A 12665-nucleotide genomic window follows, 5' to 3' on the forward strand; every position below is an offset into this window, starting at 1 on the left:
AATAGTTTCAATTCATAGAAACCGTTAGATCTCATAGATCAATGGCCAGGATTAAATTGCAAGAGTGGAAAAATCGGGATCACATCACAATCTTTCAAAGGGAGGAAGCGATTGCGACATGCGATGCATAGCTGGAACCGAAGCCTTGTCGAATGTGACCTAGAACCCATCGGGTCTGAAATACATGTCGGATCAGAGTTTGAAAGTGGAAGAGTCAAGTGCAAGGATCAAGCGATAGTGATAGCAATAGATCAGAGGCATTGGTGATCAGAGATCGGAGGAGGAGTAGCGCAACGGAAGGATTGATATGGAAGGGCGGAACCGATGGTATATGAATGTGGGTGTATAGTTTTTGAGATCCACTTATGTGGTTCAGAGTGGAATTTCAATGTATTTCCTTTGTATTCTGTTAAAGTGTTGTGTGGAGTCTTTTAATGAAAAAGCAATATTTAAACGCGTTCCATAGTTGCATATCAGAGTCAGAGGGGTGATAAGAGCATATATGTGGTATGACCATGGCAAACTGCGATGAGCGATTGCAATAAAGGAAATTCTTGGAAATGTGCAAAGGCTGAGGAAAGGCGAAAAAAGGTATGTTATGCATGTTTTTACGTGTATTCTCTTATAGGAGAATTATAATGGATTAAAGCACCGATAGAAGGGTTTTAATGGTTTTCCAATTATAACCCAAAGTTGTAAAGTGGGTTCAGTTATATGTGCGGCCATAGGAATTAACAAAGGTTTATGAGGATGTAAAGAGTCCCGATAGGGAAAGGATATGAAGGGTTAGACTATGGGGTTAATGAATAAATGTTTCCATATAAGTTCTAATTAATTGGGCCTTAACCATTGTTCATTTATAATGAATTCTTGAATGGAAGGTCATATTAATTCCTGGGAAAAATGGTTTATGCATTTCAATATGCATACTATGGGTAAAAGCAAGGTTTCCCTGTGTCATTTGGTATCAAAGCAGAACAAAGAAATTATGTGTGAAAGTTTCTTTGGAAGAATTTAAAACATAAATATTTGGAAATATGTGTATGCAAGAAAGGGAGATCAGATTCTAATCTGATAGCGAAGCAACCAGAGTAACGCTGGGAGATTGGTAAGAGGAACACTAATCTTGATATTTCTGCATTTTGATAGAATGTTCAGATTTTGAGAAAAGTAGAGCAAGTGATTTATGGCCAATGAATCTATATAATTGGAATTGTCAAAAGTTTGAAATTGAAATCGGAGAAGAACAGTTAAGTTCTTAGAGGCAGGTGAGTAAGAATTAAGGAGAGATTGCAGGAACATAAAAGATCCACAGCGATGTTTTGAAGAATGGAGATTCACTCGAATGTGAAGAGTGAATGGAGACTACTTGTGAAATCATCCAGGTATTATTTTATTTAACTCTGATTTGGGTTTTGTTGGATAAAGAAATAGATTGAAGATTGATAGTTGCAGCTAATGAAGTATCTCAGCGAAAGAAGATCAAGTCTTAAGAAGCAGTAATGGAAGAAAACTCAGCAAAGGAGAAATTGTTACCGATAGTTAAGATTTGCCAAGATAAAGCTGGAAGATTGAAAGAAAGAATTAGATTCTAAATCTGATTGACAGTAGTTGAATGTTAAAATTTTACGCAATGGAAGCATGAAGATCTGCTGAAACAAAATTGCGAAAATGGTGAGATCCTAAAGATAGGTGAAGGTATGAAAATTTGTCTAATGATTAGCAGCTATTGAATGAATGATATTTAGAGCAGGATTATAGTAGTTAAACTGTAAGAACGCCTCTGTAAGCTTTTGAAGTAACAGAGTTTGAAGATACAGCTGAAGGCTAGTGGAAAGAACAGTCCATTCAAAAGTGCAGGTGAATGGGAGGACAAGATTAGACATAGATCTTAAAGGTGAGATGATATGTTCTTATTTTGATTTGATTTGATGTGAAGATTGGAGAGTTGTGGTCTTTATATTGATGCACAGGTAGCAACAGAGGAAGGTGAGATGATTGCAATAACCTAAGAGCAAGGAGTGCTCAAGAGAAGCTAAGAACAACTTCCAACTGTGGTTGGGTAGAATTGTTAGTCAGCAAGAGGTTCGAGGAAGAACCAGAGAAATGCCAACAGATTGAACTCAAAGGAGAGAAGCTTAGTAAGGCATAGAAAGCAAGGAGGAGACTTGTTACTGCAGGGGTATTGTTGTAACTCACAAAGGTAATTCCACAGAGAATGTGGTTGCTAAGGGAATGAAGGAAGCTGGTAAAATTTTCTAATTGAAATAAGAGGTGGTCAGAACCAAGTATTTCATGGTGATTAAATACAAGAGGACAATTGTGTTCTTAAGAAATGAATATGAGTTGAATTCTAGAAGGAGGAGAGAGAAGTGCTCAAAAGAGGTTCCAAACAGAGGACCAATACTTGCCAAAATACCAAGTACAGAGGAGAGCTTGTTGAGGTAAGTGGCAGTAGGGCAGACTCGCTATTGTAGAAGCTTTAGTGCAGCTCATAGTGAGTGAGTGAGTGAGGAACTCATAGAGATAAAGAGAACGATGACTAGTGACAGTCATAACAGAGGTTCTGAAAGAAACCATAGCCAAGGACAGAAGAAAAGAGATGCCAAGGAAAATGGCATACAGAGATAGTTAAGTAAAGAAGAATATGAGAGGGAAAAGGCTGAGATAGTAGTTCAGCTTGAAGTATTAATGGAAATGTTGCAGAGAAATGAGATGGACCAGAAATATGGTTATTTCATGAGAAAGAAAGTGAAGTGGCAGAGGCTACAAGAGAAGAGGGAAAAACATGTGAATATGCAGTTAATAAAGGAGCTAAGGGAACTTGAACAGATTATAGATGTCAAATTGAAGACAAAGAAGCTTGAAAGAGTTGAGCTATAGCAAAAGGAAGATGTTGAAGTTTCGATATGTGAACCAGAATGTGGACCATTAATTTTTGAAAGTGATGAAGAGCCAGAGGAGTTGGATCATATGAATGATTCAAAGCAGCCAGAAGACTTGATGACTAAATGTTACACAAAATATTGTCACCATGACTATTTGAAGTCAGTATGGGCCTATCATCATTCATACTGTCCTCCTTAGCAAGTCTCAAACCTTAGCTCTTTATGTCAAGCTTTGAAAATGAGAGAAAGACCTTAAAAAATCAATAAAGCTCTGGTTCCGCACTTTCTCTCACTGTTACCTGCGGTCCCGCACCCCTTGTTCATGTTACCTGCGAACCTGCCCGCTCTGTCTCTAAAGGACTGGGTGCGGACCCCTGTGAAAGTCAAAAAGGCGCAAACTTATTCTTAAAAACTCACTTGTGGTTAATTCTAGATTATTCTAGAAGGAATCTTGACTTGGATGGTTCGCTCCTAGGTAGTTCATGCATCCCAGAACTGAAGGAGCTAATCCCTTGATGAGAGGAGTTTATCCCTTTGAAGGAGGGCTTTATCCCTTTGAAGGTGGACCTAGTAACTTCCCTCCATTGCACTATAAATTAAGGCATTGGGCTGGTTGCTAGGGAGGTTAGAAGCTGAACATTTTTTAGGGTAAATGCTGTTGGAATTGAGACTTCCTAGTTAAGCTTGAGAGGAGAGATTACATACCTTTTGGCTTCATTGGGAAGAGAGTGAAACTTGTCAAAGTAGAGGAGACTTCTTGCTGGACCCTGGGAGGAGCTTGTACAGCATCAAGGCACCAAGGTTGTAAAGTTCTTCTTTGATTAAAGTTAATACAATCAGATTCATTTTTCTCAACAAATTGTCTTATGTGATTTGTTTCATGAATTCCTTGATCATCATGACAAGTATGCTTTATTATATTGGCTTTTCAGGTGCTATTTAATTTGTGTGCTTGTTTGTGTTTGCGGATTCTTTACAAGGAAGCTCATTTGGATCAACGGAGCGTGGCTCCCACAAACTTGGATTGGACCCAAGGTATTCCTAAAACACTTGTTTGCCTTTATTTATAAATTGCATATTTAGAGAAAGATAGAATTTGTTTGGTTTTCTTGTCGCTAGATATCATTAGATACTAGGGAGGTCGGTCTTGTCCGCAAGAACGACTTATCCGGCCAACAAAATGGCGACTCCACTGGGGACTTGAATTTTTGATTTTTCCTTTGCTTTTACTTTGACTTGAGAAACTGTGTTTTTGTTTCTGTTTTTGGCTTGATGTGTGTGGGATTGGGTAGGTTTAGTAGATCTTGAATTATTTTTTGTTTTTCATACTTTTGGGAGAGGACCGCACCCTCTGCTTGTAACACAGTGCGGACCTATCCACACTTTTGCTTTACACACAGAGTGGTCCTGCACCTGGGTAAACTGGGAGCCTGCGGACCCTGTCAAAATTTTGAAAAACTTAAGATTTTCTCTTTCAGTCAGCTTAGGATTTGTTTAGGTGTTTTTAGCCTCTGCCCAGATCTGCACGTGACTTGTCAGGAACTTTTCTTAGGTTAATTCCATTGGCATTAGGGTTTTAGGTGAAATTCCTAGAAGTTTTGGTTGTCGGGCTTGATTTTCATTTTGGTCTTGCAGTAGCTCAGAGCTTAGAAGCCTTAGAAGCCTCAGATCACCTTGTTTTTTACTGGCCTTCTTATGGGTCTGACCGTTTGCAAAATCTTCCTTTGTTGAGGAATCCATCTTGTGTTTCTCTTTGCGAAACTTCGAAAATACTTGTGTTGAAAGTTTTGGATTTCATTTTTAGAAAAGAAAACAAAAATTAGTTGCTTTTTGACTGATTTGTGATTCTGGACAAATTAGTCCTTAGTTTGCTTATAGCTAAGTAAAACATCCTTGAAAAGAAATCTTGTAAGCTTTTACTTCAAATAGTTTTTTGAATTTATAGATCTCAAGATTAGATTTTTCATCGTTTTGAGTGTTTTATAAAAATAAAAATAAAAAATCTCTTTTGGAAAAAGTTTGTTTTTGTAGTATTTGTGTGTTTGAAAGAAAAGGGAAATTTTCGTGAGCATAACTAGTTGTCTCGTTTTTTAGTGTATTGGAAAAGACAAAAAGCTCTTCTTTTGATTTGTTTGTTAAGAAAAGATTTGTTTTTACAAGTATTTGCATTCTCAACTCTTTCTTAGCTAGAAATTCATCGAAGGGAAAAGATTGCTTATCATCCTAAGTGCATTTTTTTAGTGATTTGGAGTCTAGTCTTCACACCATAAGTTTCATCTCCGCACCTTTTGACTTAAGAAAAAACCAATAAAAATAACACTTAAAGTAAAATCTATCTAGTAATCTTTTTATTTCTAGGGCTCTATATCACCAACATAGCTTAGGCTAGTATCTTAGAGTAGGGAGTAATTAACTCTCCAAGATAGTAAAACAAACAAGTAGTTGTATCTTGCGGTAGGAGATAAATTCCAATTGTTACATCTATGCTCTAGGAAAGCTCCTCTTAAAGGAGAAGCACGAGATCATATCTGAACCAGTGTGGGAATCAATCCTTCCTCATTTGGAACGATAGAAAATATTCACGTATTAAAAACGGTAAACCTAGGATTAACCATTGTCGAGGAGCCTGGGGTCACTTGTTGGTAAACCTTGGATTATGTCAAGGAGCCTTCAAGGGGATTGAGCTTGTTACTCTGCCCTTGCATGCGTATCGGATCATAGACTGTTCCCCCAGGCATATTTGTTTCCGTTGGTAACCTTAGTGACCATATTCTATAGGATTCTTTCCTAAGGTGACAGTGGAGGGAAGATCCCACTGTACCTAGAGCAGACGTCGGCTAGACTCACTTGGATTTTCTGGGGGGTTCTCTTCACTCGAGACGGTTTAGTGGAGAAACTTGTGCCAGTCTATTCATTAAGCAGGTTGTTGGGGTAACTGTTCCAACCGCCATTTCTGTATTGAATTCTGCGACGTTGGATTTCATCACCAACTAGTGTTTTCAGTACGGAAAGTTACTGTTTGTGTGTGGTTTGACCTCCTAGATTCTTTAGGCGTGTGATTCAAAATTGTTTGGTTCTTTAGAGGCTTTAGGTGGTTTTCATTGAGATTTTTCTTTGTTTGCATGTGAAGTAGTTAAAATATTTAATCGTGGCTGAATTACCGAGGAAGTCCCGTAGACTTCGGGGCCAACCTCCTTAGTTTTCACCGAGCCAGCCTGAAGGGCTACAAGCCCTTGTAACTCCTAGAGACAGTAGAGTTAGGTCACCTGAAGAAGGAGAGTCTTCATTGGTTGTACATCCTGATTATCAAGCTCTGGTAACAAATTATAATCCACAATCTATTTCATTTTCCAAAGTTACTGGTAGTTTTTCATCTACTAGTGATTTAGCTGAGGAACCTGAAATATCTGAACCTGAAACTGAATTTGCTGCTACTCCAACATCAGGATTTGCCTCTCCAACTTCCAGTGGTCCTAGTTCACCCACGGTAGAAAGAGTCATTACCCAAAATCTTCCTTATGGACTTATTGCTATTGAAGAACTTGTTACTCCGGAAGAAAGTATCCCTATCCTTGAAAATCAACCAACTATAGAACTTAGGGAGCATGAATCGATATTTTACAGTCCACCTAGGAGCGATGATTGGTATCTTTCATTAACCAATTTTTTGGAAAACCCGGGACTAATTTTTTCACCACCTCGCATTCCTTTTCACCCAACACCTAGGGGTTATTATCCTCCGTTAAATATGTCAAGACAGTCGTCCATGTTTTCTCAATCTCCAGAAACCTTTTTATACGGCGGTCCTTCTGTTCCCTCTGGGTATCAGTCACTTACTAGTACTTTTTCAGGAGCATCTCCTCAACCTATTGAACAAGGGTTATTAACTGGTAATAACAGAACTAAGCTGTTGAGTGTAGAAGATATTCTTATGATGTTAGGTACTATTCCTAATCCGCAACCTCAAGGTGGCCAGTTACCGCCTGGGGGGCAGCCTCAAAGTCCTCAATTATCGCCTGGGGGGCAACCTCAAGGTACCCAATTTCTGCTTGGGGGGCAACCTCAAGGTACCCAATTTCTGCCTGGGGGGCAACCTCAAGGACAGTACATACATACGAGACAGTACATTCCTCAAGGTCAACCCCAGACTCAGTATGTACCTCAAAGTCAACCCTAGTATCAATATGTACCTCAAGGTCAACCCCAATATCAGTACGTGCCTCAAGGTTATCAACCTCAAGGTCAGTACCCAACCCAAGGTTTCCAACCACCTTCTGGTCAATCATTTGTCCAAGGAGCTGGAAATGTACCTTTGAATTATCAACCCTACCCTCAACCCGGTTATGGTCCTCAATATTCTCAACCTGCTATGGGTCCGCACCCCGGAATGAACTTAGTGTGGGATCCATCTCAATCTCAACAGATCTTGCAATTGAATGTGCAGTCGTCATCTCAAACTGGACAACCTTTGGTTTCTGGTTCACCCCAGCAACCTGTACAGTCTACCATTCAAACTTCTGCACCTTCTGTAGTTTCTCAGCCTGGGCCTAGTACGCCTCGTACTCCGCCTCAAACGACTGCTGCAACATCTGTTCAATCTACCCCACCTACTTCTGAAGTATCGACAGCTCCGGTTTCTACTGTTCCTGTATCAACTCCTCAGACATCTTTACCTCAGTCTACATCCACAATTCAGACTTCGGTTCAAATGCCTGTAGGACAACCTGGTCCAAGTACGGTTGTCACAAGTCAACCTCAATTTACTTATCAACCGTACCAGGGACAGTACCAATTCGGTGCTGCTATGCAGCAGCCAGTCTATCAGTATCAATTGTACCTTGGATATACATATCAACAACCTCAACAACCCCAGTACAATCCGATTAATCCTGGTTTTCTAGGAGGATATAATATCCCAAATGCAATTCCAATTCCTCGTTATCCTGGATATCCTCCTCCTGGGGCTGGTCTCATGACCTAGGGTTTCAGGGACCCTAATCGTCAGTTACCATTAGTTGCAACTTTGGACTTTCCTGACTTGTCGCGCCTTACGAACGATCCAATTAACTATCTTCGGTTTTGGCTGCCAATGCCGAATAAGTTGCCTAGTGATATTCCTAAGTTTGAAGGCAAATTAGGAGAGGATCCGTCGAACCATGTGATGACTTATCACCTCTGGTGTGCGTCTAACTCCATTTCAGATGATTCAATCCATTTAAGGATTTTCCATCGCACTCTAATTGGTCTTGCGGCCAAGTGATACATTGAGTTACCGCGAGCCACTTTTTATAACTTTATTCAGTTAGCTACTTCGTTTTTAACTCATTTTCAGTTTCCAGTCAGATATGAAAATGGCACGGAATTATTAACTTCATTAAAACATTCAACGTCCACATACATTTCAGATCACATTCATGAATGGAGACGTCGACGGCGTTTAGTGAAAGTTTTTATCCCAGATCAAATCTTAGCTGAATGGTTTGTCAAATCTTTATTACCGAAGATCACTGAGGATGTACCTAAGGCAGGAGTCGTTACTCAAGAGCAAGTAATTGCTCAAGCTTAGTACCTTGACTTATTTTATATGCAGTCAGGTACGTTACACGAGAAAATCCCCGACCTTCCTAAACAAAATCAAATAACTGCAGCTCCTTCAGGGTCTCATGCCGCTGATGGTATGATTGGTACGGTTAATACCAAAAGTAAGAAGAAATCTTCCAAGAATTCTTCTCCTATCATAACTTTACCAGATTCCCCGACAGGAGATTCTTCCGCGGAAATTTCTGCCGATATTCATGTTGTAGAGTCATCTACGGCGAAATCAAAATCTGGTGGTAAAAAGAAAGGGAAGAAGAAAAATAAAGCAGATAAAAATTCGAAAGAGAAACCAGAAAAAACAGAATCAACTGATGAGAAACGCAAACCTCGTTATCCTTGTCTCATTTGTGACGAAGAGCATTTTACAAGAGACTGCCCTCATCGCGCTGAGGTTGCGAAAATTGTTAAAGGTTCCCAAACGCCTACTGTTTTGAAGGATCCTTTTCCTAGTCAAGATAGTAAGATGATAGGTTCTTCCTCAAATGCCTCCGAAGAACCCATAATGATGATGTCCCATGTCAGGATTGTGACTCGATCGCAAGATTATGGAAGTAAAAGTCTGTTGATGGTAAGGAAGCAGAATCCTCTCATTCGAACCCATCAACTTCAACTCTCGGTTCCGATCCACTACAGATCGAGAAACCTAACCCAGACTTAGTAATCAAACCGCCCGCCAAGGGTATATTTCGAAAGTCAGCTTTCAATCCACATGCGAGAGCGGCTCAGAACTATAACATTGTTGAAGATTTGGCTATTTCACCTTCAGCAATGTCAGCTTTGGAAGTGCTGCAATCATTTCCAGCACAACGTAAATTGCTATTGTCAGCTATAGGAGTTGTTGACGTTCAAGACTCAAACCTTATAATTTTCGATCTAGAAAATAGTACACCTCGCTTACCACATCAAATGGCTTTCCAGATTCCAGTGTTAGTCAAAAACAGACCTTGTTATAGGATTGTGATTGATGAGAGAGCCTCAACGTGTATTATTTCGATCCAGTGTTGGAGATCCCTTGGTTCTCCCATGCTTAATCAATCCCCGACGATTCTAAAGGCCTTTGATGGTCGTGGGTTCCATCCTTTTGGCATTCTACAAGATTTACCTATAGGGGTTGAAGGAAAAACTGTTAATCTAGATGTGGAGGTGGTTGATGCCCCTTTAGATTACAACCTTCTCTTGGGTCGTAGTTGGTCTTACGCTATGATAGCTATTGTTTCATCGGTCTTTCGACTTATAAAGTTCCCTCATAACGGAAAGATCGTAACTATAGACCAGCTAACTTACTTTTCATCAACCCAGCCTCTTCTGAAAGTATTCAGCATGTCGGCAAAACGACTATCCCGTATAAGGATGTTGGAGTAGGACTAGTTAAAGATTCTGGTTTACTAGGAACTTCTCCTTTTCCTCCTGTCAATGCATCGTCTTCTACTGCAACCATTCATATGATTTCATCCGACACTATTGTTTATGATGATCCTTGGATCGTACCTTCCGAATCTGAGATAGATTCATTTGGTGATGCTATGCCTTTGAGTCCATATGAAATTGCGTATCAGGCCGTGAAGTCGTTTTCCGACCCTTCTTCAACTGAAATTGACCTAATGAATGTGGTCCATGAAGAATCGCTTTCAACATCAAACTCAGATTCAACAACGTTTTCCGAACTTGTTCACACTGATGAGAAAATTCGTGAAATCCTATGTGTCAATGATTTACCATGGGAAGATCTTCATCATAGATCTTCGTTTTTACCTGAGATTGATCGCTTTGAAAATGATTTTTCATCTATTTTTACGACTGAATATGTCAAGGAACCTCAGAATCCAATGAAAAATCCTGATTCTGAGTTAAATTTTGGAAACATTTCTCGAACTATTCCTATTGATATTTCGGTTAAGCCTGGAATTGTTGAAAACATTCATATAGGTTCCTCTTGTATGGAAGATGAAATTCAAACATATAAGGCCCTATTTCAAGAATTCTGCGACGTGTTTGCCTGGTCATATGAGGAAATGCCAGGAATTGACCCAGCAATTGTTGTTTTTTGTATAGAAACGGGTCGGTTACTGGGGTTTGTTGTTTCGAAAGCCGGCATTTGCGTCGATCCCTCAAAGGTTGAAGTTATTGTCAAATTGCCTCCTCCTTCGAGTCTTCGCCAACTCCAAAGTTTGCAGGGGAAAGCAAAATTTTTACGTCGATTCATTTCTAACTACGCCGAGATCACAAAGGGTTTTACCCGGTTGTTGAAAAAGAATACTCCATTCTTTTGGGATGAGATAGCTGATAAATCTTTTGATGCACTAAAACACGCGTTGACCCATGCACCGTTACTGCATCCTCCCAACTACAACCAGGACTACTTCTTATATCTCGTCGCCTCACATTCCACCATTGGAATGGTGTTAGTTCACGAAGATGAATTAGGTAGTGAACATGTGATATATTACCTTAGTCGAACATTAAATCCAACTGAGCTAAAATATTCACATGTGGAGAAATTGGCTTTAGCAGCTGTTCAAGCTGTCCAACGTTTTCGTCATTACATTTTACTATGCAAAACTACAGTAATTTCCGATTGAAACCCTATGATCTATATTTTGACCAAACAATTGCTAGGGGGCAAGTACTCCAAATGGATTGTGATCCTGCAGGAGTTTGACTTGGAATTTGAAAAGTCTAAGTCAAAGAAATCTTTAGTTTTTGCGAAGTTAATGTGTGACTTCCCGCATGCTGACACAGAAACTGTGGCGGAGGAGCCCATTGCAGACGAATCCTTGTTTCTAATCAGCACTTTAGATCCATGGTATGGAGATATCATCGTTTATCTCCAGACCCAATCCTTTCAGCCAGAAATTTCAAGATCAGAACGTCGGAAAATACGATTCTAGTCTCAACAATTCAAAATTATTGGAGATACACTTTATCGTCGTGGGGCGGACTTTGTTTTTGAACGTTGTTTAACTCATGTGGAAGCTGAAAGGGTTCTAAATGACTGTCACTCTGGAGCTTGTGGCGGTCATATGTCTAGGTTTGCCACAACCCAAAAGATATTGCACGCTGGCTATTTCTGGCCGTCTTTGTTTAAAGATTGTATTAACGCGGTCCGAAAATGCCACAACTGCCAAATTTTTGATCGAAAGATGCGCGCTCCACCTGCTCCTCTCCACCCTATAATTGTCGTCAGTCCTTTTGCGAAATGGGGTATCGATTTTATTAAATGTAGCCCTCACTCGGTCGGGGGGCATGCGTATATCATCCTTGCGGTAGATTATTTTACCAAGTGGGCCGAGGCGATGCCTACATTTGAGGCAGACGGAAAAATTGCTATGATTTTCGTGTTCAATCATATAATTGCTAGGTTTGGTGTTCCACAAGCGATTATCACTGATCATGGGTGTCATTTTCGAAACATTATGATGAATGAACTTACAGACCAACTTGGCTTGCGTCACAATAGTTCAACTCCATATTATCCACAGGCTAATGGTCTGGTTGAAGCCATCAACAAAGTTCTAGTCATCATGATCCGACGAATCATTGGGATTCATAGGTAGAATTGGCATAACATGCTATTTTCAGCGCTTTGGGCGTATCGAACCTCAGTAAAAACGTCAACCGGTTTCACTTCTTTCCAACTAGTTTATAGTCTGGAAGCTGTGTTACCCATTGAATGCAAAATCTCGTCATTGCAAATGGCCATCGAATTACTTCCAGCTACTTCCGAAGAGGAAAAATATTTGTTGTACTTGGCTCAGCTAGATGAGAATCGACGTGATGATGCATTAGCAATCAAAACTCATGCCAAACGTATTAAAGCTTAGTATGATCGAAATGTTACCCCTCATAATTTTTTGGAAGGTGACCTAGTATTATTTTACGATCAAGCAAATGATAAATTAGGCGCTGGAAAATTCGTACCCATGTGGCATGGTCCTTATGTTGTTAAGCGAAAGCTGGCAAAATGGGCCTATGAATTGGTAGACTTTGACGGGGTCTCTTTAGGTAAACCCAGAAATAGTCACCTGAAGAGATATTATGCTTAAATCTGGGTGTGGAGATTTTTAGTTAGGTTAGTTTTCTTTCTAGCTGGTGTGTTTTAGATTAAAAAGTGTGCTTAGCTTAGAGAGTGTTTTTCTCATTATTCTTGCTTATCTTGATTTTACTCTTGATATTGCAGAT

The sequence above is a fragment of the Pinus tabuliformis genome, chromosome 2_1, assembly GCF_031772625.1.
Source record: "Pinus tabuliformis cultivar Carrire ecotype Pingquan chromosome 2_1, CPIR1, whole genome shotgun sequence".
Lineage (NCBI taxonomy): Eukaryota > Viridiplantae > Streptophyta > Pinopsida > Pinales > Pinaceae > Pinus > Pinus tabuliformis.